The 25,697-nt window shown below is 45.6% G+C and overlaps 1 protein-coding gene across 4 annotated transcripts in view; it reads left to right on the top strand.

Moving 5' to 3' along the window:
- The first annotated feature begins 104 nt into the window (after positions 1-104).
- Positions 105-25,697, top strand: part of C3H2orf76 (chromosome 3 C2orf76 homolog) — a 91,971-nt gene continuing 66,378 nt past the window's right edge. For all 4 annotated transcript variants that reach the window (XM_070071021.1, XM_070071020.1, XM_002712379.5 and 1 more), the window contains exon 1: positions 105-173. The gene's annotated coding sequence lies outside the window, so the exon portion shown is untranslated. The remainder of the gene's footprint in view (positions 174-25,697) is intronic.

Raw genomic sequence — 25,697 nt, 5'->3', positions numbered from 1 at the left:
ACTGGCAAGCGCCTTTGCAAGTGCAGCCCTAGGCGTCCCGGCCCGGCTCGGGCGAGCGTCGAGCAGCCAATCAGAAGCCCGCTTTACTCTAGGGGCGTGTCCAGCCCCGCCCGAGCCCACGTGGGCCTGCTCGCGCACGCGCGGGCAGGAGCCGAAGGGGACGCCGGGAGCAGGTGGGGATCGCGGAAGTAGGGCGCGCTTGGCAGGGAGGGGTCGGGTCCTGGGGTTAGTCCCCGGCCGATGGGGAGGGGGCGGGGGCCGAGAGCAGAGGGCTTTGGGTTTGTTTTCTTAAATCTAGTGCCCGGCGTGAAGATGCCGGAAGGTGCACCTCGGGAGAGGTAACCTGTCTGCCCGGGTATGGCGAGGGGGACCCTCTGCTGTCTGGGGGCTGCGGGGTGGTGGGATGCGGGACTGGCCCCCCAGAAAGGCCGAGCGGAGGTCTCTCACTCTGAACTCTGACCCTCCTGTGGCTCTGGGTTTCAGCCCTCTGTTGCACGTTCGTGTGCGTGGGGCCTTTCTCCATCCGGTTCATTAAGGGCCGGGGCAGTGCCCTACAGAACTGAGAAACGGTCGTAGCAGGTGTCTGTCAAACACTAGTTACATGAATGATGCTTTCTTCAGTCGCCAGTGTATTAGACCTTGGAAGACAGCAGTGGATCAAATACACGAATCCTTGCAATCATGGAAGTTACACTGGGGATAATAGTTAACATGATACTTAAACATTTTTACTTGAAAGGCAGTTACCAAGAAAGATCTTCTGTCCAGTAGTTCATTCCCCAAATGGCCCCAATAGCCTGGGCCAGGCCAAGCCAAAGGCAGGAGCCAGAAACTCCTTAGGGATCTCCCCTGTGGGTGCAGGGGCCCAAGGAGTTGGCCTGTCTTCCTCTGCTTTCCCAGGTGTATTAGCAGGGAGCTGGGTTGAAAGTGGAGTAGCTGAAACTCTGACTGGAGCTCCTGTGGGATGCTGGCATTACAGGCTTTGACATAACCCTCTGTGCCACACCGCAGTCCCCAAACAGGAGTTTAATAGAGTTTTTTAGGGCCATAGAGAATTGGACATTTATAGTTTTAAATGTGGGCTGGGTATTGAGGAAGGGTGGCATGTGAGAGAGCCCCTCAAGAAGGGGGAGGTACAGTCCCTCAGAGGGGTCTAAAGAGGGGAGTGGGGAATGAGGCAAAGAACAGAAAGAAATGTGGCTGGGGCGTTAAGGAGGTGAGGGGCTGGCGAGGTGCTGCAGAGCTTGGCCGCGCCAGCGACTTTGGCCTTGATCCTGAGTGAGGTGGGGAGACTGGGGGAAGGTCTTCGGGAGGTGCTTAGAGAGGCTGATCTCCATGGGAACAGACGGGGGCAGCTGCCCAGGTGGAGGGTGATGCTCCAGAGGCCAAAACAGTGGTTGCAAAGGAGCTGGTGAATGAGGGAGGTGATGGAAACGTTCCTGGCTCAGTCCTCTCGAGTTCCTAATTTCTGGCGAGAGGGGTGGGCTGTAAATCCCCACCCCCACTCCTCTACAGCTGTAGGTATACAGGAGGGAGGGCCAGGCATAACTTCCTGGAAGTGTAGGTCAGTATTTATGAAGTCTTGAGAAGTGGCAATAGGAAACACATCTAGACTCTTCAGTCTATGAATAACTTTGTCTAAGAAAGCAAAATGAAACAAATATTGGGAGTTAAATTTGGGGAAATTGTGTTTGAAGTGTTAAGAATCTAGAATGAGGGGTCGGGCCGTGGCATTGTAGGTAAAGCCTCTGCCTGCAGTGCTGGCATCCTATATGGGTGCCAGTTCATGTCCCAGGTACTCCTGATCCAGCTCTCTGCTATGGCCTGGGAAAACAGTGGAAGATGGAGCAAGTGCTTGGGCCCCTGTACCTATATGGGGGACCCAGAAGAAGATCCAGGCTCCTAAGCCCAGATCAGCCCAGCTCCAGCTGCTGCAGTCATTTGGGGAGTGAACCAGCAGATGGAAGACCTCTCTTTCTGTCTCACCCTCTCTCTGTAACTATGCCTCTCAAGTAAATAAGTCTTTTTCTTTTCTTTTTTTTTTTAACTTTTATTTAATGAATATAAATTTCCAAAGTACAGAATATTGATTACAATGGCTTCCCCCCCATAACGTCCCTCCAACCCGCAACCCTCCCCTTATCCACTCCCTCTCCCCTTCCATTCACATCAAGATTCATTTTCGATTCTCTTTATATACAGAAGATCAGTTTAGCATACATTAAGTAAAGATTTCAACAGTTTGCTCCCACACAGAAACATAAACTGAAAAATACTGTTTGAGTACTAGTTATAGCATTAAATCTCAATGTACAACACACTAAGGACAAAGATCCTACATGAGGAGTAAGTGCACAGTGACTCCTATTGTTGACTTAACAAATTGACACTCTTGTTTATGGCCTCAGTAATCACCCTAGGCTCTTGTCATGAGCTGCCAAGGCTATGGAAGCCCCCTGAGTTCACCGACTCTGATCATATTTAGACAAGGCCATGGTCAAAGTGGAAGTTCTCTCCTCCCTTCAGAGAAAGGTACCACCTTCTTTGATGACCCATTCTTTCCACTGGGATCTCACTCGTGTAGGTTTTTTTTTTTCCCCTCAAAGTGTCTTGGCTTTCCATGCCTGAAATACTCTCATGGGCATTTCAGCTGGATCCGCATGCCTTAAGGGCTGATTATGAGGCCAGAGTGCGGTTAGGACATTTGCCATTCTATGGGTCTGCTGTGTATCTCACTTTCCATGTTGGATCATTCTCTCCCTTTTTGATTCTATCAGCTAGTATTTGCAGACACTAGTCTTGTTTCTGTGATCCCTTTGGTTCTTAGTCCTATCATTACGATCAATTGTGAACAGAAATTGATCTCTGGCACTAGTGAGATGGCATTGGTACATGCCACCTCGATGGGATTGAATTCGAATCCCCTGGTATGTTTCTAACTCTACTGTTTGAGGTAAGTCAGCTTGAGCATGTCCTGAATTGCACATCTCTTCCCTCTCTTATTCCCACTCTTATATTTAACAGCGATCACTTTTCAGTTAAGTTTCAGCACTTAAGAAGAATTGTGTATTGATTACAGTATTCAACCAAAAGTATTAAGTAGAACAAACAAAAAAAATACTAAGAGGGATAACATATTAAGCTGTTCATCAACAGTCAGGGTGAGGGCTGATCAAGTCACCATTTCTCATAGTGTTCATTTCACTTTAACAGGTTTCCTTTTTGGTGCTCAGTTAGTTGTCACCTATCAAGGAGAACAAATGGTATTTGTCCCTTTGGGATTGGCTTATTTCACTCAACATAATGTTTTCCAAATTCCTAACAGGGATCACTTTTCAGTTAAAATTTAAACACCTAAGAATAATTGTGTTTTAATTACAGAGTTCAACCAATGGTACTAGAACAAAAAAAATACTAAAATGGATAAAGTATTACATTGTACATCAACCATCAGGACAAGAGCTGATCAAGTCACTGTTTCTCATAGTGTCCATTTCACTTCAACAAGTTTCCCCTTTGGTGCTCAGTTAGTTGTCGCCAATCAGGGAGAACATATGATATTTGTCCCTTTGGGACTGGCTTAATTCACTCAGCATGGTGTTTTCCAAATTCTATAACTATGCCTCTCAAGTAAATAAGTCTTAAAAAAAATCTAGAATGATAGTTCAGAACATTTCCCCTCCCGCCTTGGGGGCCTAGACAGAAGCCTGGATTCATTTTTGCTGTTCCTATTGCAAATTTGAAAAGATGAAGGATCTTTCAGAATGAAATTTTCCTTATCATTTTTCAAAGTTCATTTAATGCGATTGAGTTTGTTTTACAGATTTATTTATTTACTTTGAAAGTTAGTTACACAGAGAGAGAAGGAGAAGCAGAGAGAGAGAGAGAGAGAGAGAGAGAGAGAGAGAGAGGTCTTCCAACTGCTGGGTCACTTCCCCAATTGGCTGCAATGGCCGGAGGTGCATCGATCCAAAGCCAGGAGCCGGGAGCTTCCTCTGGGTCTTCTCTTGCGGGTGCAGGGGCCCAAGGGTTTAGGCCATCTTCTACTGCTTTCCTAGGCCATAGCAGAGAGCTGGATCGGAAGTAGAGCAGCCAGATCTCGAACTAGCGCCCATTTGGGATGCTGGCACTGCAGGCAGCAGCATTACCTGCTGCGCCACAGTGCCGGCCCTGTGATTGAGTTTTGACCAGAGTTAAATATTGTAGAAAGCCAGGCTAGTGTTTGACATTAACTCCGCAGTCTTCAGTTTCAGTAGAGTTGGCTCAGTGAGTGCTTGTTAGGTTACGCTCCATGTTCCTAAAAGATTTTTTTCCCACACAGTGGCCTTGTGCCCAGAGGAGTTGCCAAATGTTACTAAAAGTTGGTGAACTTTGTTTCTTGTGAGAGCTGTGGGTACCGGGAAGCTGGGTGCTAAGTGACTTTTTATTATTATTATTATCATCAAAAAGCTTAATGTTTTTATTTGAGAGAGAAAGAGCTCCTATCTGCTGGTTCACTCCCCAGATGCCCACAACAGCCTTTGCCAGGAGCAAGGAGTGCAATTCAGGTCTTCCAGGTGAATGACAGGGACCCAGTTACTTGAGCCATCATCGCTGCTTCCTGGGGAATACGGAAGGAGGTAGCTGGAGTCAGGAGCTGGGTATACCTACGTGCTCTGACCTGGGACACAGGCCCTTAGTCCTGGACCAGCAGCCTGTTCACTGAATGATCTTGGGAAGGGGAGAAGAGAATGTTTCCTTGTTACAGGGCCTGCCCGGGGCCAGATTTCAAAATAGCCTAAGGCATGCTCTTTGGCCTACTTTTTGTCTCCTTGCCTCACTACTTAGTGTTTTTGGTGTCTCCGTCTATGGCCATGGCTGCCTTAAAGCCCTCTGCTTGGCATGTCAGCCCCAGGGAGTTGGGATGGCGCTCTGTGTTCAACATAAAGAAATGACAGCAAGCCAGCAGCTGTGGTTTCCTCCTCTCCTCCTCCTTCTCTTCTTCTTCTTCTTCTTCTTTTTTTTTTTAATTTATGTGTGTATTTGAAGGGCAGAGTTACAGATAGAGAGAGAGATGGAGTATGATAAGTTTTCTTTTTTGTTGTTGTTAAAGATTTTATTTATTTATTTATTTGAGAGATAGAGTTAGACAGTGAGAGGGAGAGACAGAGAGAAAGGTCTTCCATCCGCTGGTTCACTTCCCAAATGGCCGCAATGGCTGGAGCTTGGCTGATTTGAAGCCAGGAGCTTCATCTGGGTCTCCCACATGGGTGCAGGGGCCCAAGCACTTGGGCCTTTTGCTGCTGCTTTCCCAGACCACCAACAGGGAGCTAGATCAGAAGTGGAGCAGCCAGGACTCAACCGAGGCCCATATGGATGCTGGCACCACAGGCAGCAGCTTTCCTACTAAACCTTGGTGCTGACCCCTGTGTTTCATGTTTAAAAATAAATATGCTTTTGCTCAACAACTTGTATGGGTTTTTTAGCCCACATTGCTATAGTATTGGAAAGGATACTTAGTCTTCATAATCCTGAGAAAGTACAAGGTCCTTAGCTCTGTGTATATCCTAGTTAGCAACTCTCACACCTTGTAATTATTTTATTTAGAATTATTTAAATTCACTCTGCTGTCTTGAGTTCACTCCCCTACGTAAGCCAGGGAAACTAGTGGTCACTGTGTATTGGTCACTGCTTTATCTCCAAGTGCCCAGTACTTAGGCACTTAACAAATGGTTGTTGAATGAGTAAAGTACTTTTCTCTCCATCAAGATTTGTTCCTTCTGATTGGCTGTGTGCTTGGAAATGAGCTAAGATTGAGATAACGAAACTGTGGGGTATAAGCAGGTGGACTCGGGTGCAAAGGCTGCTTTCGGCTTTGGAAGCAGAGCCCTCACGAGTAGTTAGAGAACCTTAACCAGCCAACTTGGCAGTGAGACCAGCCTTGCCAATCAGCAGGTCCTTGTTTCAGCTTGCTCTCACATCCCTGGGACACTGCTTTTGCCCGCCCACAGGGCCTCACTTGCTGGCTCCCAGCTGAAAGCCAAACTGGCAAGACATAAGATACAAACAGGTAAAAGCCACTTCTTGCCAGTGGGCGTGAAAAAGAGTTTAATATTTGGTTTCTCAGTATAAATGAAACCTCTAATTTCTGCAGGTAACCCAATCATTAGAAAATAAACAACAGTTCCAGGAGAGCTTTACTAGAAGGCAAGGGTTACAGTCTTCACAAATGATGAATTATCTACTTGCTGTGTGTTAACATTTTCTCGGAATGTGACTCCATGGCAGGGCTCCTGCAAAGCTGGGAGGGGACACTTGGGAAGTCTGGGACAGGAAAGGGGTGGTAGGGGAGGCAGGAGGCAAGAGACTTTCCTCTTAGCTGTTGGGGAGGAGGCCTGGCGGCTGGAGGACTTGCCTAGCCCGTCTCCTTTGGTCATTGTCAGCAAGGTGGGCAAGAGAGAAGGTGAGGTTGTTTGTGGCAGGCACCTGTATCATTTTCTTTTTCCCACCCTCCTGATTGTGCCCAGCTAAGGTGGCAGGCAGGGCGCCTTGAGACCCAGACGGCTTGGGCTGGGGGATCATGGTAGGGAAGTGCCCTAGGCTGACTGCGAGGAAGGAAAGGAAGAACTTAGACTGCTTGTCCCTGGGTTGGTCATGACTGGTCAGGTGCTGCCTGTGCTGTTTAGAAGTAGGAATAGTGAGGCATCTGATGAAGATATCTTCAGGCCAGTGGTTTAGATCTTGCTCAATCTCACTAGAAGTATCCATTATTTTCTAAATTGGCACTGTCTTCTGCATCTTTGTGTATTTCCCTGGCTCCAGGTTGCACATGACTAGGCCTCGTTAAATGCTTTGGAAGGAGGTTGATAAAGTTAGGTTTTCTCAGTGAGCTCTTCTATCGCCTGTCAACAAGAAAATTGGAAAGACTAAAATCTGGTGACAGGTGCTTTGGCTGGTAATTCTGTTGGAGTGCAATGGCATCTACAAAATCCCCAGTTTTTATTTTGAGATATTGTAGATTCACATGCAGTTGTAAAAAATTAAAATACCTTCTACCCATTATTCAATTTCTCCCAATAGTAACAAGGTATAAAACCATACGTGATATGTAACACAATCAGCCCACTAATACTGATACAATTAAGTAAGTCGAGACAACATTTCCATCAAGGACATGTAACTGCCTTGTAACAGCCACAGCCACTTTGCTCCTGCCCATCCCTCTGTGCTGTGGCAATAGGAATTTCTTCTCTTATTTCTGCTTGTTTGTATGTTACATAAATGAAATGATGCAGTATGTAACTTTTAAAATCATGTTTTAAAAGACTTACTGATTTTATTTGAAAGCGTTTCAGGGAGATAGAGAAGTCTTCCATGGCTGGCTCACTGCCCAGATGGCAGCAATAGCCAGGGCTGGGCCAGGCAGAAGCCAGGAGTGAGGAGCTTCTTCTGGGTCTCCCACATGTGTACTTGGGCCGTCTTCCACTGCTTTCCCAGGCACATTAGCAGGGAGCTGGATCTGGAGTGTAGCAGCCAGGACTCTAACCTGCAGTCATATAGGACTTTTTGTTTGTTTTTTGGTATACGCGCTATGTCAAGTTGAGGAAGTTACCCTCTTCCTTTTTTTTCTTAGAGTTCTTATCTTGAGTGGATTTTAATTTTTCTTAGAAATGTGTCAGATTCTTTTTCTGCATCAGTTGATTAAGAAAGTGATTTTTCTTCTTTAGCCTGTTAATATGGTGCTTTTCATTGGTTGAATTTCCAGTATTGAATTTTTTTTTTTTTTGACAGGCAGAGTTAGACCGTGAGAGAGAGGGAGACAGAGATAAAGGTCTTCCTTTTCCGTTGGTTCACCCCCAAATGGCTGCTACGGCCAGCGCTCTGTGGTGATCCAAAGCCAGGAGCCAGGTGCTTCCCCTGGTCTCCCATACGGGTGCAGGGCCCAAGCACTTGGGCCATCCTCCTCTGCCTTCCCGGGCCACAGCAGAGAGCTGGACTGGAAGAGGGGCAACCGGGACAGAATGTGGCGCCCCAACTGGGACTTTGAAAGTCAGAGTTACACAGAGAGGCAGAGAGGCAGAGAGACAGAGAGAACAAGAGAGAGAGAGGCCTTCCATCTGCTGGTTCACTCCCCAGTCCGAAGCCAGGAGCCAGGAGCTTCTGGGTCTCTCATGCGGGTGCAGGGGCCCAAGGACTTGGGCCATCTTCTACTGCTTTCCCAGGCTGTAGCAGAGAGCTGGATTGGAAGTGGTGCAGCTGGGACTTGAACCGGCGCCCATATGGGATGCCGGCACTGCAGGCAGGAGCTTAACCCAGTATGCCACAGTGCCAGCCCCTGAACTTTTTTTCTATTGAGTTAGGAGCTTAGATGATTGACTTGAGACCTGTTCTCATTTCATATATGCATTTAATGCTGTTAATTCCTTCTTGGCACTGCTTTAACTATGTCACACAAGTTTTGTTAAGCTGTATTTTCATTTTCATTCAGTTAAGTGTGTTTTTAAATTCCCTTTGAAGTTTCCTCTTGGCCCAGGGCCTGTTTAGCTGACTGTTGCTTAGTTTCCAAGTGTTTGGAGATTTTCCTGATTGCTTTCTGGTTTTGGTTTTTAATTTGATTCCACTGTGACTCGAGAACCACACTGGGTGGTATCACTTCTTTAAATGTGTCATGTTTTCCCTATGGCCCAGGATGTGGTCTTCTTAGTGTAGATCCTGGGGGCACTAGAAAGAAGGTGCATTCTGCTGTTTTAGTGGGGTGTTCTATGAAGGTCCATTACAGTTTCCAGGAGGAGTGGTGCTGGTTAGTTCTTTTGTAGCCTTACTGCTGTTCTCCCTAGTTACTCTGTCAGTTGAACTCTCCAGCTGCATTTGTGCATTTGTGTATTTCTGTTGCATGTGTCTGCGTTAGGATTGCTATGTCTTGTACATGAACTCTTATCCATATAGAACGTCTCCCTGACTTTGGTCATTTCCTTGGTCTATCTGAAACTTACATAACTACTCTTGCATTCCTTTTTTGCTTTTTAATGAGGTAAAATGCGCGTATCATGAAATTAGCCATTAACCATTTCAAAGCCTTGGTTGGTTTCGTGGCATTTAGTACATTCACAGTGTTTGCAGCCATCACTTGTGTCTCGTTTTACACATTTTTATCCTCCAAAAGGAAACCCTGTGTTCATTGAGTGGTTAGTCCCCATTGCCCTTCCCTTTAGCCCTGGCAACCACCCATTTCTTTCTGTCTCTATGGGTTCACCTATTCCAGAAGCTTCATATAAGTAGAATCATATAATGTGTGACCTTTTGTGTATGACTTCTTCTGCTTAGCATAATGCCTTTGAGGGTTGTTCATGTGGTTGCACATGTCAGTGTTGCATGCCATTTCTTATGCTGAACTACTATTCTATTGTAGGGACATACTGCATCTTGTTGCTATCTCAACCTAGGGACATTTCAGTTCTTTCCTCCTTTTGGCTACTGTGAATAGTACTGCTGCTATGCACCCATGTATAATGTGTTTGTTTGGATACCTGTTTCTGATTCTCTTGCTTTCTTTTGAAATACATCTTTTTCCCAGTCCTCTTGTTGTGAGCTAGGTTGGGCCTAAATCCCAATTCCAGGCTCTTGTCTCTTCCGTAGAGAAGCATTCTAAGTACAGGCATTAAACACATGGTACAAAGTGATAAAGTTTATTTACAAAGTGAGGAAATCACACACCCACATGTGGGCATTGTTCAGGGAGAGTAGGCCAGGAAAGAAAAAGAGAGATTTTCACACCCTGCTTGCCCTGGGTCTACATGGGGAGAGAGAGAGAGAGAAAAGGGAATGAGTGAGCAAGCCATCCCTCCCCTTTAACCAGCCTTTTTAAGAACTTAGAGAGGTCAGCATTGTGGCATAGTGGGTAAAGTCACTGCCAGCAGTGCCAGCATCCCATATGGGTGCTGGTTCGAGTCTGCTCCACTTCTGATCCAGCTCTCTGATATGGCCTGGGAAAGCAGTAGAAGATGGCCTAAGTCCTTGGGCCTCTGCACCCTCCTGGGAGACCCAGAGGAAGCTCCTAGCTCCCAGCTTTAGATCAGCCCAGCACCAGCTGTTGCGGCCAGTTGGGGAGTGAACCAGCGGATGGAAGTCTTCTCTCTCTCTCTCTCTGCCTCTCCTTCTCTCTCTGTGTAATTCTGACTTTCAAATAAATAAATAAATCTTAAAAAAAAAAAGAACTTAGGAAAGGGGAGTGGTTATATAATACTGCCCTCAGATCCCGGTAATGGGAGGTACATCCTTGGGAAGGGGTCATTTGCTTGACAGGAGAGTGGTTGGGATTACATGGGGTGGGGGAGGTGTGGCTTCCAGCTCATGACCCTAATCTATCTATCCTGTATCACTTTTACTTTCTTTTTTTTTTTTCATTTAAAAAATAAGATTTATTTTGTTTATTTGAAAGGCAGAGTTACAGAGAGAGAGGAAGAGACAGAGAGAAAGATCTTCTATTTACTGGTTTACTCCCCAAATGGCTGCAACAGCCAGGGCTGGGCCAGGCCAAAGCCAGGAGCTAAGAGCTTCTTCTAGGTCTCCCATGTAGATGCAGGGGCCCAAGCACTTGGATCACCCTCTGCTGCTTTCCCAGGTGCATTAGCAGGGAGCTGGATCTGAAGTGGAGCAGCTAGGACTTGAACTGGTGCCCATGTGGGTTGCTGGGGTTGCAGGTGGCATCCTAACCCCCTGCACCACAGCACCAGCTCCATCAAAATATCTCTTCGTCACAAGTCCCTCTCTTCCATGTCCATGTAATCTTTTTTGTTGTTGTTTTTATTTAATGAATGCATTTTTTCATAAATACAAATTTTGGAATATAGTGTTTTTTTCCCCCATTTACTCCCCCCCCCCCAGCTCCCTTACGACCTCCCTCTCCCTCTCCCATCTCCTTCTTCATTACGGTTCATTTTTGGTATGACTTTATATACAGAGGACCAACTCTGCTAAGCATAGACTTCAACAGTTTGCACCCATGCACACACACAACATATAAAGTACGGTTTGGTGAGAAAATTTGCAGTCGATTCTCATATTACAGTTCATTAGGGACAGAGGTTCTACATGGGGAGCAAGTGCACAGTGATTACTGTTGTTCCTTTAACAATTAACACTCTTTTTTATGACGTCAGTGATCATCTGAGGCTCTTGCCATGGGCTGCCAAGGCTATGGAAGCCTTTTGTGACCATAGACTCCATCGGTATTTGGACACAGCCATAAGCAACGTGGATGTTCTTTCCTCTCTTCAGAGAGAGTGTATCCTTCTTTCATGACCCGTTCGTTCCTCTGAGGTCTCACAGAGGTCCTCTGTGTAGGATATTTTTTTGTCACAGTCTTGGCTTTCCATACCTGAAATGCTCTCGCAGGCCTTTCAGCCCGACCAGGAAGCCTTAATCACTTTTACTTTCAACTTGCCTATATTGTTCTTTGAAGTGAGTTTCTAGTATATAGCATATGAATGTGACCCTACTTTAAAAAGTTTGTGGGAAATGAAATTGAAAGAGAAATTTATTTTGGCATAAAAGATTAAAACCCATGCATTTGAGGACTCTTCAAAAAAATTCATGGGAAGTGTATATTGTGGAAGAACTATGCATGGTTTTCAAAAAATATTTTTGCACCAAAATAAACTTATCTTTTAATTTTTGGGAGTGCTCATATATAGTTGGGTCGTGTTTTTAAATCCAGTCCGCCAATCCTTCTGTCTCTTAATTGTGTTAAATCATTTAGATTTAATATAATTATTGTTATATTAAGACTTGAACCTGCCATTTAAATTTTTGTTCCTTCTCTGTATTCTCTCTGCTGCCATTTCTGTTTTGGTGGTCTGTGAATATATTTTAGAATTTATTTTTGGTTTATAGTATTTTTGCGTGTTTTTTTTTAAGATTATTTATTTGAAAGACAGAAATACAGAGAGAGAGAGAGAGAGAGAGAGAGAGAGAGATTCTATCTGCTGATTTGCTCCCCAAATAGCCACAAAGGCCAGGGCTGAGGCAGACCAAAGCCAGGAGCCAGGAGCTTCTTCTGGGTCTCCCATGTAGGTACAGGGGCCTAAGCACTTGAGCCATCCTTGGCTGCATTCTCAGGTACATCAGCAGGAAGCTGGATCAGAAGTGGAGCATCCAGGACTTGAATTGGAGAGGATATGGGATGCCAGCACTGCAGGCAGAGGTTTAAGCTTCTATGTCACAGCGCTGGCCCCTGTGTGTATTTCTTTGTCTAGCTTTTTCTAGTGGTTCTATTGAGATATCTGTCCAGTCTACTAGGGTCATCATCTTATCATTTTACAGCTTGAATGAAATGTAGAAGCCTTACCTTTCTTTAATAGCTATAAGTATTTCCTTTATATACATTAAGAATCTTACCAGTGTCATAATTTTTCTTTCTTTATATACATATACTTGTGGCTACTTTTGTTACAATTTAGAAAACTCAAGAGGAGAAAGATTATCTGTTGTACCAACCTATATTTTTGCTTAGTGTTCCTCCAGCCTGTTGTTCTGAAGTATCTTATCTTTACCACTTTTTTTTTTTTTTCTGTTTAAACTTCCTATATCCATCCTTTCAGGGGAGATAGGATGATGAATCTTCTGGGATTCTCTTTTTTTTCTTCTTCTGAGTTCTCTTTTCATTTCTGAGAAATCTTCACTAAGCATAGAATTCTGAACTGACGGTTTTTCTTTTAGCAGTAGAAGATGTTTTACCACTTCGTCTGGGCTTTCATAACTAAGGCAGAAGAACTCACTGTTGTTTGAATTGCTTTTCCCTATAAGTAATGTGTGTCTCCCCACTGTGTCCCCCAGCTGCTTTCAAAGCTTGTCTTTGTCTTTAGTGTTGAAGTTTGCATCTGATATGTTTTTGGTGTGGAATTTTTTTGGGTGGGGGTTGTCCAGTTTGGGGTTCTTGTTAAGTGTGCAGGTTTCTACCTTTTACCAAATTTGGGAAGTTTTCAGCCATTATTTTTGGAGCTCCAACATTTTTTTTTTTTTTGACAGGCAGAGTGGATAGTGAGAGAGAGAGACAGAGAGAAAGGTCTTCCTTTTGCCGTTGGTTCACCCTCCAATGGCCACCACGGCTGGTGTGCTGCGGCCGGCGCACCGCGCTGATCCAAAGGCAGGAGCCAGGTGTTTCTCCTGGTCTCCCATGGGGTGCAGGGCCCAAGCACTTGGGCCATCCTCCACTGCACTCCCGGGCCACAGCAGAGAGCTGGCCTGGAAGAGGGGCAACTGGGAAAGAATCCGGTGCCCCGACCGGGACTAGAACCCGGTGTGCCGGCGCCGCTAGGTGGAGGATTAGGCTATTGAGCCGCGGCGCCGGCCTCCAACATTTTTTAACCCCACCTTTTTAGAACTCTGATGACAACGAGTGTTACAACCCCACAGTTTTATTTTTTAGAAATTGTAAGTCTTTGTTCAAATTGGGTAATTTCTGTTGTTTCATCCTCCAGGCAATTGTTCTTCCTTCTGTTCCCCTCCATCTACTGTTGATCCCATCCACTGAGCTTTTCTCTTTGGTTATTTTATTTTTTTAATTTAAAAATTTTCATCTTTCATTTCTTTGATGATATCTTTTAATTTTTCATTGGTTTCAGGCATATTTGTAGTTGCTCATTAACTTTAAAGTGTTTGTCCCGTTTTTCTAACATCTCTGTCATCTCGTTGTTGACATCTGTTGATTATCCCACAGGGACAATGCAGGGGTTTGTGTCACAGTCATGGTACCCCGTGTTTAGCTAATCTAAATCTTGGTGTTGGCAGAAGACGTGAGACTGCTGGGTCAGAGACCAAGGACTGTGGCGTAGCACAGCCAATAGATGAGTTTCATGTCTGTGTCAGTCCTTCTGACTCCATTAATTCCACAGGGCAGTGTAGAGTGACCTGGGAGGCTGTGGCATAGGCAGGGGATTGATCTATAGGACAGCTATAGAACCCAGTTCTTTATAAAAGATTGCAAGCAAACATGGCCAACCTAACCCTGGCTTGAGATCATTATCTTCCTCTTACTGGACAGTACAAACAATCTGCCGTCCAGCATGCCTCCCAGGCTAGTGGGGAAGTACACATCCTTGGGAAGGTGGTTCAGACTCTCTTAGAGCGTGTGGAGTGTGAGCTCTCTCCCAACACAAAAGACAAACATCTGTGTTCTCACGGATGTTTTGAATCAAGAAAAATGGGATTTATATTCAGTGTGCCTTCTTTAAGAAGGAAAGTGTATGCGATATTCTTTTCAAAGGGTTAAGTCAAGTCTCTGACCCTTCAGAAAATCCAGCTGTCCGGAATGGTTTCCTGAGAGTCTTACATACCATAAGCAGAGAAGACAAGCTGTGTTTCTGTGCATTTACCCAGAGCAGCAGGTCAAGGGGATTTCGGGTATTGATTTGTCAGTGGTATTGTATGCTAGGTGTGAACAACAATCAAGGGTTGATGCATTTAGAATTGCTGCAGACTCTTTCTCAGAAAAGGCCAGCTGCTGGTGTCTTCACGCAGCAATGCAGACCCAGCCCACAGCCGTCAGCTGTAGCACATAGTGAGTTTGTACCTGTTGCATTACCTAAAACTGTAGAGATGGAATGCTTTATTTTTTTAAGCTACCTAAAAAATAGTTGACATCAAATACTTTATAATCATCCGTAAGTTAAAATATTGGGGTCAGCATTTGTTATATTGCCGCTTTGGATGCCAGCATCCCATATTGGAGAACCTGCTGTGAGTTCTGGCTTCTCTGCTTCTGACCCAGCTTCCTGCTGATCTGCATTGTGGGAAGCAGCAGATGACGGCTCAAGGATTTGGGTTCCTACCACCCATGTGGGACACCCAGATTGAGTTCCAGGCTCCTGGCTTTGGCCTGGCTCAGACCTGGCTGTTGCAGACATTTGGGGTGTGATCCAGCACTTAGAACTCTCTGCCTTTAAAATAAAGTGAAAATAAATATTGAAAAAAAAATAAAATGTTAAAAGACATCTTAACAGTTTAATCTCAGTGAAACATGATTAAACTGATTTTTCTAAAATCTTGACACTTTTATTTGCATTATGCAATCAAATGAAAAGCCCAGGATGTTTCAGATATTTATTTAATCCTAATATGTTTGGTCTATAGTTGTATGCTTAGTTTCTTCTTATTTATTTATGTGAAAGGTAGAGTTACAGGAAGAGAGGGAGTAAGAGAGAGAAAGATTGTTCTTCTATCCAGTGGTTCACTTTCCAAATAGCTGCAACAGCAGGGCTGGGCCTAGAGCCTGGAACTCCATCTGAGGCTCCCATGTCAGTGGCAGGAGCCCAAGCACTTGGCCATCTTCTGTTGCTTTCTTAGGCCATTAGCAGGGAGCTGGATTGGAAGTGAAGGAGCCAGGGCTTGAACCGGCACTCATCTGGAATGCCAGAACTACAGGCAGTGCCTTAACCTGCTGTGCCACAATGCTGGCCCTAGTTTCTTATTTCAAGAATATACTTTTTAAGAAACTTAAAGTGGATTTTTGCCACTTCCCCCCCTCATTTTATTATAATGAGCGGTTTTTGATATTTCATTATTATTGAGCTACATTTTTAGAATAAAATTTCATTCTTCATCCAGAAATTTTAAAAAGTTGCGCCTTTGAAGTAAACCAGAATGGATTGAAATGGAATTAACATCTTTTTGTCAGTCTTAAATGGGATTTGATTATAAGTTTTTCATCCTTATGAACTAGAAGCTAAAGTTTTATGTAAAGTTATTTATTTGCTGAGGTTAAGTACTCTTTAAAAGGTAGACGTTTGGGTTCGATGGTGTGGCAGAGTGGGTTAAGCCACCATTTGCAGTACTGGCATCCCACATGAGTGCTAGTTTGAATCACAGCTGTTCCACTTCCTGTCCATCTCCCTGCTATGCACCTAGGAAAGCAGCAGAAGATGCCCAAGTGCTTGGCCCCCTGCACCCACGTGGGAGACCCTGGTGAAGTTCCTGGCTCCTGGCTTTGGCTTGGACCTGCCTTGGCAGTTGTGGCCATTTGGGGAGTGAACCAACAAATGGAAGATTTCTCGCTCGCTCTCTGTAACTCTGAATTTCAAAATAATAGATAAAAGGTAGATGTTTATATTCTACCTACTAGCAGGGTGCTAGCTGCTGAATATTTTTGAAGAAGATAATAATAACAACATAGGTTTTTCCTGTAGTCCCCAGCCTTAAACAACAGTTTGTGTGTGCGTGTGTGTGTGTGTGTGTGTGTAAAATCACATACTTGAAGATATTTAGTAGTATTTCAGGATTATTAACTCCAAAGTCATTGTTTATCATGTGATTTCCCTCTTATCTGAACTCTGCTTTTTAAAATTTTTATCCCTGGTCATCTGTGCTGATTTAGTTTCTTCACATAAAATATCAATAGACTGTGTTTTATATCTTCTTTTTATGGACTTACTTGTTTTAAAAGAAGACTAGGATGGAGTTCCAAGCCCCTGGCTTTGGCCTGGACCAGCCCGGATCATCCCCACCCAACCAATGCAGCTGTTTGGGAAGTCAGTCAGCAGTTGCAAGATAACTCTCTCTCTCTCTCTCCCCCTCCCTGCTCCTCCCCCATTTCTTTATAACTCCACCTTTCAAATAAATAAATCTTCAGATAGATAAAAGCAAATTAGAAAGCATCCCCCACGTGTAGCGCTGAAGTGCTGCCTGGTTTCTGTGCGTGGAGAGGCTGCGGTGTGCCTGCCTGGGAAAAGGCGTGTCTCTCATCAGCTTTGTTCAGGCTTGAGTGGTAGTACTTCCTCCAGCGGTGAGGTCGGTGTCTGCGTATCACCAGTATATATTAAATCAGGTGTCCTTAGACAGAAAGGTGCATAAGCGAGGTTGTGTATTGACAGTTGCATGAAAATGCCGTGACCCGAGCAGCTCACAGGAGAGCCTGGCCTAACCCCATCTTTCCCCCAGCGGCGGTGGCTCCACATCGGCCTTGTTCAGTGATCACAGCCAGCTTGTTAGACAGCAACTACCTGAGGAACCAGAATCGACTGTAGTGACAGGTCCTTTCTGAGCTGACAGAGATCAGTGTGAAGATAGCAGGCAAGTATTTGGGGAGGTCGCTTGCTCACAGTCAGGCTGGGCTCTGGGATTTCCTGTGCTGTGCCGCCCCCGCCCTGGCTGGCTTACATCCATGGGCAGTTGGATCCCTGCCCCGGGACAGGAGCCAGCTTGGGGAACAGCGGGGCGGCTTAGGGCTTCCTCTGGCTGCTGGATTTCCATCGCAGGCTTGGGAGACTGAGGCTGGAGGTCCTTCTCGGCGGCAGGACTGGACATTCTCATGCCTGCTTCCCTCTCCAAAAAAAAGTGCCCTGCTCTGTAGGATCAGGCCCCTGCACTGCCTAGCCAGGGATTGAGAGTTCCTGTGTGGATCTATATTTGTTTCTTTGTAAAAGTTCTGTTTCGTATTGATACTGTTTTTCTTCCTTGTCCCAAACCAGCTGGGTCAGGTCCCAGGAAGAACAGGTTTTTTAGGCAGGGAGGTTTGGAGACCTTCCTACACCCAAGGCATTCTTGCTTCCCAAAGCCCCACCCTGTGTCAGCGGGAACTCAGGAACCCATGCCTGTCTCCCATGCTGACTCTCACTCATATAGAATTGCAGATGGGATGGCGCTGCATTGAAACGTTCTGTTGAATAGGTATTTAGCTGTGTGTTGTGATTTTTTAAAGCATTTCTGTACTCTGAAGCTATACAGTCTTTTCCTGGGTCTCAGACATGGTCTTGGTCCCTGTGTTGTTGATGTGGGATTGCTGGCAGTGTATCCTTAGGGAAAGGAAGAATTTGGGTTCTCCTTCAGTTGCTCATGGGTTCTAGAGATGTTTAGGGGGCCTCTGATGAGCCTTGTGTTGCGTGAGGTGCTAGAGTATGAAAAAAGGCCTCAAGCGTTCTGCCCCTTGGGGAGCCACTTCCTTGAGTGTGTGTTGGGGCAGACAGAGGGGCCTAAGGCTTGGCCGTGGGGAACCAGACCGAAGAGGTGCCCTGGGAGGAGTCCTGCAGATGGAAGCCTCTGTGGGAAGGCACAGTGGCTGCTGAAGGGGTTTGCAGGGAAGCTGGGGAAGGAAAGGTGTGGGAGCCAGGAGCTGGCACTGCGGGGCTGGGAGGGGTTTGTGAAAGGTGGATTGTGATGGTGATAAACACCCCTGAGAAGCAGTGAGGTGTGGATTGGGGAAGGCCTCTTGTGCCACTTAGGCAAGTTCAGACTCCTGCTGCGCTGTGGCCTGCTTCTGACGCCTGCAACTGCTGACTGCTTTATGGATGTGTTGGTACCCTCAGTCCTCACCAGCCCTGTAACTGTTAGGCTTACTCCCCCTCTCTATTCCAGTATTCAGTAAGTTCTCTCTTGTTTGCTTTTTCAGTTCTCTCTTCTTTCTTAAATGGGAATTGTCGCTCCCCCTCTTCGTGGAGGAACGACACAGGACCCTGCGTTGTTCTTTCGTCTGCTCGGCCCTCCCCGGGTTTACTGCTGGTTCTTCCCGGGTTGGCTACCGTCCTTCCACCTCCGTGGAAGGGCGGTTCCCCCTAGCCACTTTCCCCACTTCCGCGGGGGAGCGGCACACCGCCGGCCGGCTCTCTCGGGGGCTGCACAGGTGTTCCTCTTAGATGTTCCTGGTGCATGTTGTCTCTCTCCTCCTTTATAGTCCTCTTCCACCAATCCCAACTCTGCTACCCACACGCCGAGTACGCTGCTCTCCTCCAATCAGGAGCAGGTCCTGCTGTTTATTGGTTGAACCGGAGGCAGCTGTGTAGAAGCTGTTTCCTCCTCTCCCAGCGCCATATTGTGGGAGAGCAGATGCATAGAATAAGTCTTAATTCCAGTAACTTAGTCTAGTCCAGAGTTGCTCCCCACAGGAATAGCTAAGTTTTGTTGATGTGTAAGACATTTACATCCATCAGAAAAGTGCAGATAGAAGTATGCTGAGAAATAGCTTAACCCAAAAACACATGGTCAAGGTTTGTGCTTCAAAGAGTGTTAAAAAGTGTAAGACAAGTGACAACCTCTTGGATTCCCATCACTCAGTGACAGCCCCGAAGGTGAGTGCCATCGTGGTGAACACCGTCGATGTCTCCCTGTGCAGATGTTCTCAGTAAAATGCCTGCATTACAAAAGCACACCTGTGGCTTTCTCCCCTGTTTTTCCATCCACTAGGACGTCATGGCCATCTTTCAAAGTTGGCATCTGTAGATCCACATCACGCTTTTGTGGCTGTGGGGTAATTTATTTTATGTTGTGATATAATTTACATAGCCAGTTCTTCATTGATAAACATTTAGATGGATTCTAACTTTATTAGTTAAGCAGCACTTCAGTGAGGCGTGGGTGTTGTGGTACAGCAGGTTAAGCTGCCTCTTGGAATGCCCATATCCTGTGCTGAAGCACTACTCTGCTTCCATTCCAGCTCCCTACTAATGCGCCTGGGCAGCAGTGGTTGATGGCTTTAGTGCTTGGGCCTCTGCCATCCAGATGGAAGACTTGGATGGAGTTCTAGGCTCCTGGTTTCAGCCTGCCCCAGCCCTGGCTTTTGTCATCATTTGGGGAGTGAATCATCAGATGAAAAATCTCTTTCTCTCTCTCTGTGTCTCTTGCTCATTCTGCTTTTCAAATAAATAAAATAGTTTTTTTTTAAATGATATACTTAAAATCTTCCTTTAATATATGTCTTCGTGCACTTATTATTATAAAATGTGTTCATGGTGAAAAATTTTGAGATGTATGAAAACAGAATACTGAGGTTTCACATACACCCAGTTTAACAATTGATGGTATTCTACAATTCTTTTTTTCATATGTACTTTCCTACATAATTGTTTTTCCTCTTCCAGGGTATTTGAAAGCAAAAACCCATTCTCATATCATTTTTTTCATGTATTCATGTTCTTTAGGCTTTTACGATAAGGACTTAAGGGGTGACTGCTGGGGTGCAGTGGGTTAAGCCTCCACTTGGGATGTCTGTCCCATGTTGGAGTGCTCAGGATCAAGTTCCACCTCTGCTTCTGATCCTGCTTCCTGTGAGTGCACCTGAGGAGGCAACAGGTGATGGCCCGAGAACTGGGAGACCAGGGTGGAGTTCTTGGCCTGGCTCAGATCGGGCTGTTGTGGCCATTTGGGGAGTGAAGATGGATGGAAGATTCATTTTCTCTTTCTCTCTCTCTCATTGTAAAATAAACAGATGTCTCTTTTTTAAAAAGTATAGAAATGGAGAACTTGCCAAGAGCTAGAGAAGGGGAAGGAAAGAGGTAGCCATGGCTATAAAATGTAGCACGAGGTATCCTTGTGATAGAAATGTTCTGATTCTCAACTACGGAGTTACCCATATTTATCTGCACATGGTAGACTTACATAGAACTAAATGAATGCACACACAGGCACACACACACACACAGGCGTGGGTATTTGTTGTAGCAGCTAAGTCACTACTTGACCCGCCTGCTTCCCATAGAGGAGTGTCTGGTTCAAGTCCTGGCTATTCTACTTCTGACCCAGTGTCCTGCAACACATACTCTTGGAGGCAGCGGGGGATGGCTGTGGGAGACCTGGATGGAATTCCGGGCTCCTGACTTCAGGCTGGGGGAGCTCTGGCTTTTTTTAAGCATTTGGGGTGTGACTCAACAGATGGAGGCTCTCTCTCCGTCTCTCTCTCTCTCTTTCTCTCTCTCTGTCTGTCTCCCTGTTTTTCATATATAAATAAAAATGAACAAATTTTTAAAAATTAGTACACACACAAATGTAAAACTAGTGAAATCTGATTAAAGTTAATCAATTGTATCAATGTTAATTCCCTGGTTGTGGTAGTGGATTATACTCAGGCTATTACCATTGGAGAAAAATGGCTGAAGGGCATAAGAGCTTGCTCGCTCACTCTCTTTCTCTCTCTAGAATTTCATATAACTGCACACAAGTCTGCCATTATCTCAAAATGAAAAGTTTCTAAAAATCATCATTCTGAAAATTCTAATGAATTAACAAAAGCAAGCAATGACCCTTAAAAGAGTGTAAAAGCCGTCAGGTAAGAGATTGATGGATGGGGAGCCTTGGAACAGATACGTCATGGACTGGCAACACCTGAACACACGACTCAATCTTTTAATCTTTTTTTTTTTTTATTTGAAAGTCAGAGGTACACACAGAGAGAAGGAGAGGCAGACAGAGAGAGAGAGAGAGGAGAGAGAGAGGTGTCTTCCATCTGCTGGTTCATTCCCCAGATGGCTGCAATGGCCAGAGCTGCGCTGATCCAAAGCCAGGAGCCAGGAGCTTCTTCCGGATCTCCCATGTGGGTGCAGGGGCCCAAGGATTTGAGCTATCTTCCACTGCTTTCCCAGGCCATCAGCAGAAAGCTGGATTGGAAGTTGAGCAACTGGGGCTCAAACCGGTGCCCATATGGGATGCACTGCAGGCGGTGGCTTTACCTGCTACGCCACAATGCCAGCCCCGCACACTACTCAATCTTAACCAATGAAACAACCACATGGAACCCCCGGTTTAGTGGCACTGAATGGGGTGTGGAGGAGCATGTGAAAAGAGAGCATGAGGAGACCTTCAGCCAAGTTCAAATGATGGAAAACTGCAGAAACGTCGGGGGTTTCTTCTGTAAATAAATAACACGAGAATGAAGGGAGGAAGGTCCCACATTTTAAAAGCCTTAACAGGTGTAACTATGAGCATTTAGAACTCATATGCATCCTGATTTGCGTAATATCAGAGGTTTCTGGAATCAATGTTAGTTCTGTTTATATATTTTTGGGTAATGCTTTTTAAAAGCATTTATTTATTTGAGAGGCAGAGTGATGGAGAGACAGAGGAAGAGATCCTGTGCCTACTGGTTCACTCCCCTAATGATTGCAACAGCCAGAACTGCACCAGGCTGAGACCGGAAGTTGGGAATTCTATCTGGGGCTCTCACATGGGTGGCAGGAGCCCAAGAACTTGGGCCATCTTCCTCTGCCTTCTGAGGCACATTGAGAGAAAAAGCTCCAAGGGCCAACACTGTGGCATTGGAGGTTAAAGCCCCAGCCTGCAGTGCCAGTATCTCATACGGCTGCCGGTTCCAGTCCCAGCTGCTCCACTTCCAATCCAGCTCTCTGCTATGGCCTGGGAAAGCAGTAGAAGATGGATCAAGTCCTTGGGCCCCTGCATCCACATGGGAGACCTGGAAGAAGCTCCTGGCTTCGGATCAGCTCAGCTCTGGCTGTTGCTATCATTTGGGGAGTGAACCAGCAGATGGAAGACCTCTCTCTCTCTCTCTCTCTCTCTCTCTCTCTCTCTCTCTCTCTGGCTCTGCTTCTCTCTGTAACTCTGTCTTACAAATAAATAAAATACACCTTAAAAAAAAGAGAGAGAGAGAAAGCTCCATCAGAAGCAGAGTAGCTGGGACTTGAACCAGAGCTTTGATATGGGATGCTGGTGTCGCAAATGGCAGCTTAACCAATAGCAGCACAATGCGGGCCCCAAACATATGGTAATGCTTCCAAGTCCCAACCAACCGCACCCAATGAAGCCCCCGTTTTTATAATTTTGTCATTACAAGAATGACCTGGCCAGCGGCGTGGCTCACTAGGCTAATCCTCCGCCTCCTTGCTGCACCGGCACACTGGGTTCTAGTCCCGGTTGGGGCGCTGGATTCTGTTCCGGTTGCCCCTCTTCCAGTCCAGCTCTCTTCTATGGCCCAGGAATGCAGTGGAGGATGGCCCAAGTGCTTGGGCCCTGCACCCCATGGGAGACCAGGATAAGTACCTGGCTCCTGCCATCGGATCAGCGCGGTGCGCCGGCCGCAGCGCACCGGCCGCGGCGGCCATTGGAGGGTGAACCAACGGCAAAAGGAAGACCTTTCTCTCTGTCTCTCTCTCTCTCACTGTCCACTCTGCCTGTCAAAAAAAAAATTAAAAAAAAAAAAGAATGACCTATAAATGGAATTATACAGTATACAACCTCTTGAGATTGGCTTTTTCCATTCAGCTTAATTCCCTTGAGATCCATCCGGAGTGTCTGAGCATCAGCGGTTCATTCCTCTGTTACTGAGTGGTATCTAATGGTATGAATATACTGCAGTCTGACCATTCATGTTTGGGCGGACATTTGTGTTGTTTCTCGTTGTGCAATGGCTATGCTGTGAGCAAACATAAATCATTGTTTTTCTGGCATAAATGTCCAAGAATGCAGTTTCTGGGCTGTGTGGTAAACATGTTTATCATTTTCATTTCCAGAGTGGCTGTACCATTTTATATTCCCACCAGCAATGAATGAGTGATCTAATTTCTCTGCATTCTCCCCAACAGTTAGGGTTTTCATTATGCTTTATTCTAGCCATTCTGATAGCTATGCAAATGACAATTGGTTTAATCTGAGAGGCAGGGAGACAGAGACTGACAATGACAGTTTTTAAATCCAGTCATTCTGTCAGTGCTTTTTAGCTGAGCCTTCTATAAAGAACTTTTCTTCCTGCTGGTTTAATAATCCTACAATGCAGTCTGTAGTAGTCAGCTTTTTGGTACTAAAACAAAATACTCTGATACAGGGGCTGGTGTGCTGGTGCGGTGGGTTAAGCCACTGCTTGTGACACTGGCATTCGATATTGGAGTTCAGGTCTCAGCTGCTCAGCTTCCAATTCAGCTTTCTGCTAATCCTCCTGGGAAGGCAGTGGCTAATTGCTCAAGTACTTGGACCCCTGTCACCCACATGGGAGATAGATAGATAGACAGACAGACTGACAGATAGATGAATGACTAAGTTAATGAGGACATGAGTAAATAAATAAAACCAGTCTTTTAAAAATACTTGAGAGAAGCTACTTAAAAGGAACATGCTTTGGGGTTGGCACTGTGGCGCAGTAGGTTAATCCTCTGCCTGCGGCGCCGACATCCCATATGGGCGCTGGTTCAAATCCCGGCTGTTCCTCTTCCAATCCAGCTCTCTGCTGTGGCCTGGGAAAGCAGTAGAAGATGGCCCAAGTCCTTGGGCCCCTGTACCCGTGTGTGAGACCCGGAAGAAGCTCCTGGCTCCTGGCTTCAGATTGGTTCAGCGCCGGCTGTTGCAGCCATCTGGGGAGTGAACCAGCGGATGGAAGACCTCTCTCTGCCTCTGCCTCTGCTTCTCTTTCTAGCTCTTTCAAATAAATAATTCTTTTTTTTTTAAAAAAGGAACATGCTTTATCTTGGCTCGTGGTTCTGGAAGTTCACTGTCCGTTGTTCAGGTCCGTTGGTTTGGCCTCTGGCAGAGTCCTGAGGTGGCACAGAGTATCACATGTATGTCTGTAATTCCAGGTGGTATCTAATACAACTATCAGGAGCTAATCCTGACTACACCCTAATGAGCCAATCTAAATGAATCACTTCCCAAAGATCCCACCTACAGACACCATAAATGTAGTAAGTTTCATTCTCTTAATGCCATTAACATAGAATTTTGGGGACTAAACCTTTCTTTTAAAAAATATTTATTTATTTACTTGAAAGGCAGAGTTACAGAGAGCCAGAGACAGAGGCAGAGAGAGAGAGATCTTCCATCTGCTGGTTCACTCCCCAAATGGCTGCAATGGCCAGAGCTGGGCTGATCCAAAGCCAGGAGCCAGGAGCTTCCTCCAGGTCTCCCACATAGGTGCAGGGGCCCAAGGACTTTGGCCATCTTCCACTGCTTTCCCAGGCCATAACAGAGAGCTGGATTGGAAGTGGAGTAGCCAGGACTCTAACTGGCATTCATATTGGGTGCTGGCGCTGCAGGAGGCAACTTTACCCTCTATGCCATAATGCCAGCCCCCAATGGACCAAGTCTTTCACATGTGGATCTTTAGGGGGACATTCAACACCCAAAGCTGAGCCCCACATGGGTGGTCTGAACAAGAGAGGAAGGATAAATATTTGAGTATTGTTCTCATTTCCATCTCTGCCTTGGTAAGCCAATTTTTACAGAACCTAATTAGTTGTATTAAAGATTTATTTATTTGAGAAGGAGGTAGAGAAGAGATGCATAGAAATGGTAAGAGTAGGGGAAGAGAGAGAGAGAAAGCAAGCTCCTCACCTTTTGTTCACTCCCCAAATGCCCACAGTGACCAGGAGTGGGCCAAGCTGAAACTAGGAACCAGGGTCTCAGTCTAGGTCTGTCATGTGGATGGCAGGAACCCAGTTACGTGAGCCATCACCAGTGCTTTCCAGGGTCTGCATTAGCAGGAAGCTGGAGTCAGGAAGTAGAGCCAGGTATTGAACCCAGGCACTCTGACTTAGGATGTGGGCATCTTAACCTTTAGGCCAAACGCCTGCCCTTAATTAGCTCTTTAAGGGCATCATTATAAACTCGTGGTTTAGGAGAACACTTGATGTGATTATCTTCCCAGGGTGAGATGTTAGAGGAGAAAGCACTGTGTCAGAGCACAGAAATGTAGAATTCTGATACAATTACCACTGAGTCTCCAGAAAGAGTTCAGTATGTTCTCACAACTAGTCTGTAGAAACACTTGTTTCTCGGTATCCTTGGCAACACTGATTTGGTCAGTTTTTAAGTTTTTTCATTGTACTCGTCAGATGGCAAAATTGGTATTGTACTGCAGTCTTTTAGCTGTAAGTAAAGTGGACCTTTTGACAATGACTTAAAAAAAATTTAGGCAGTTGCTTGTGAGTTACCTTGACCCTCGTTTCTGCGAGAATATTGGCCCTTTCTAACATTTTTGTTTGATGGCTACTGCTTTCTGTTTACTTATAGCATTTGTT

The sequence above is a fragment of the Oryctolagus cuniculus genome, chromosome 3 (genome assembly GCF_964237555.1).
Source record: "Oryctolagus cuniculus chromosome 3, mOryCun1.1, whole genome shotgun sequence".
NCBI lineage: Eukaryota > Metazoa > Chordata > Mammalia > Lagomorpha > Leporidae > Oryctolagus > Oryctolagus cuniculus.
This window is presented reverse-complemented; position numbering and strand designations above follow the sequence as displayed.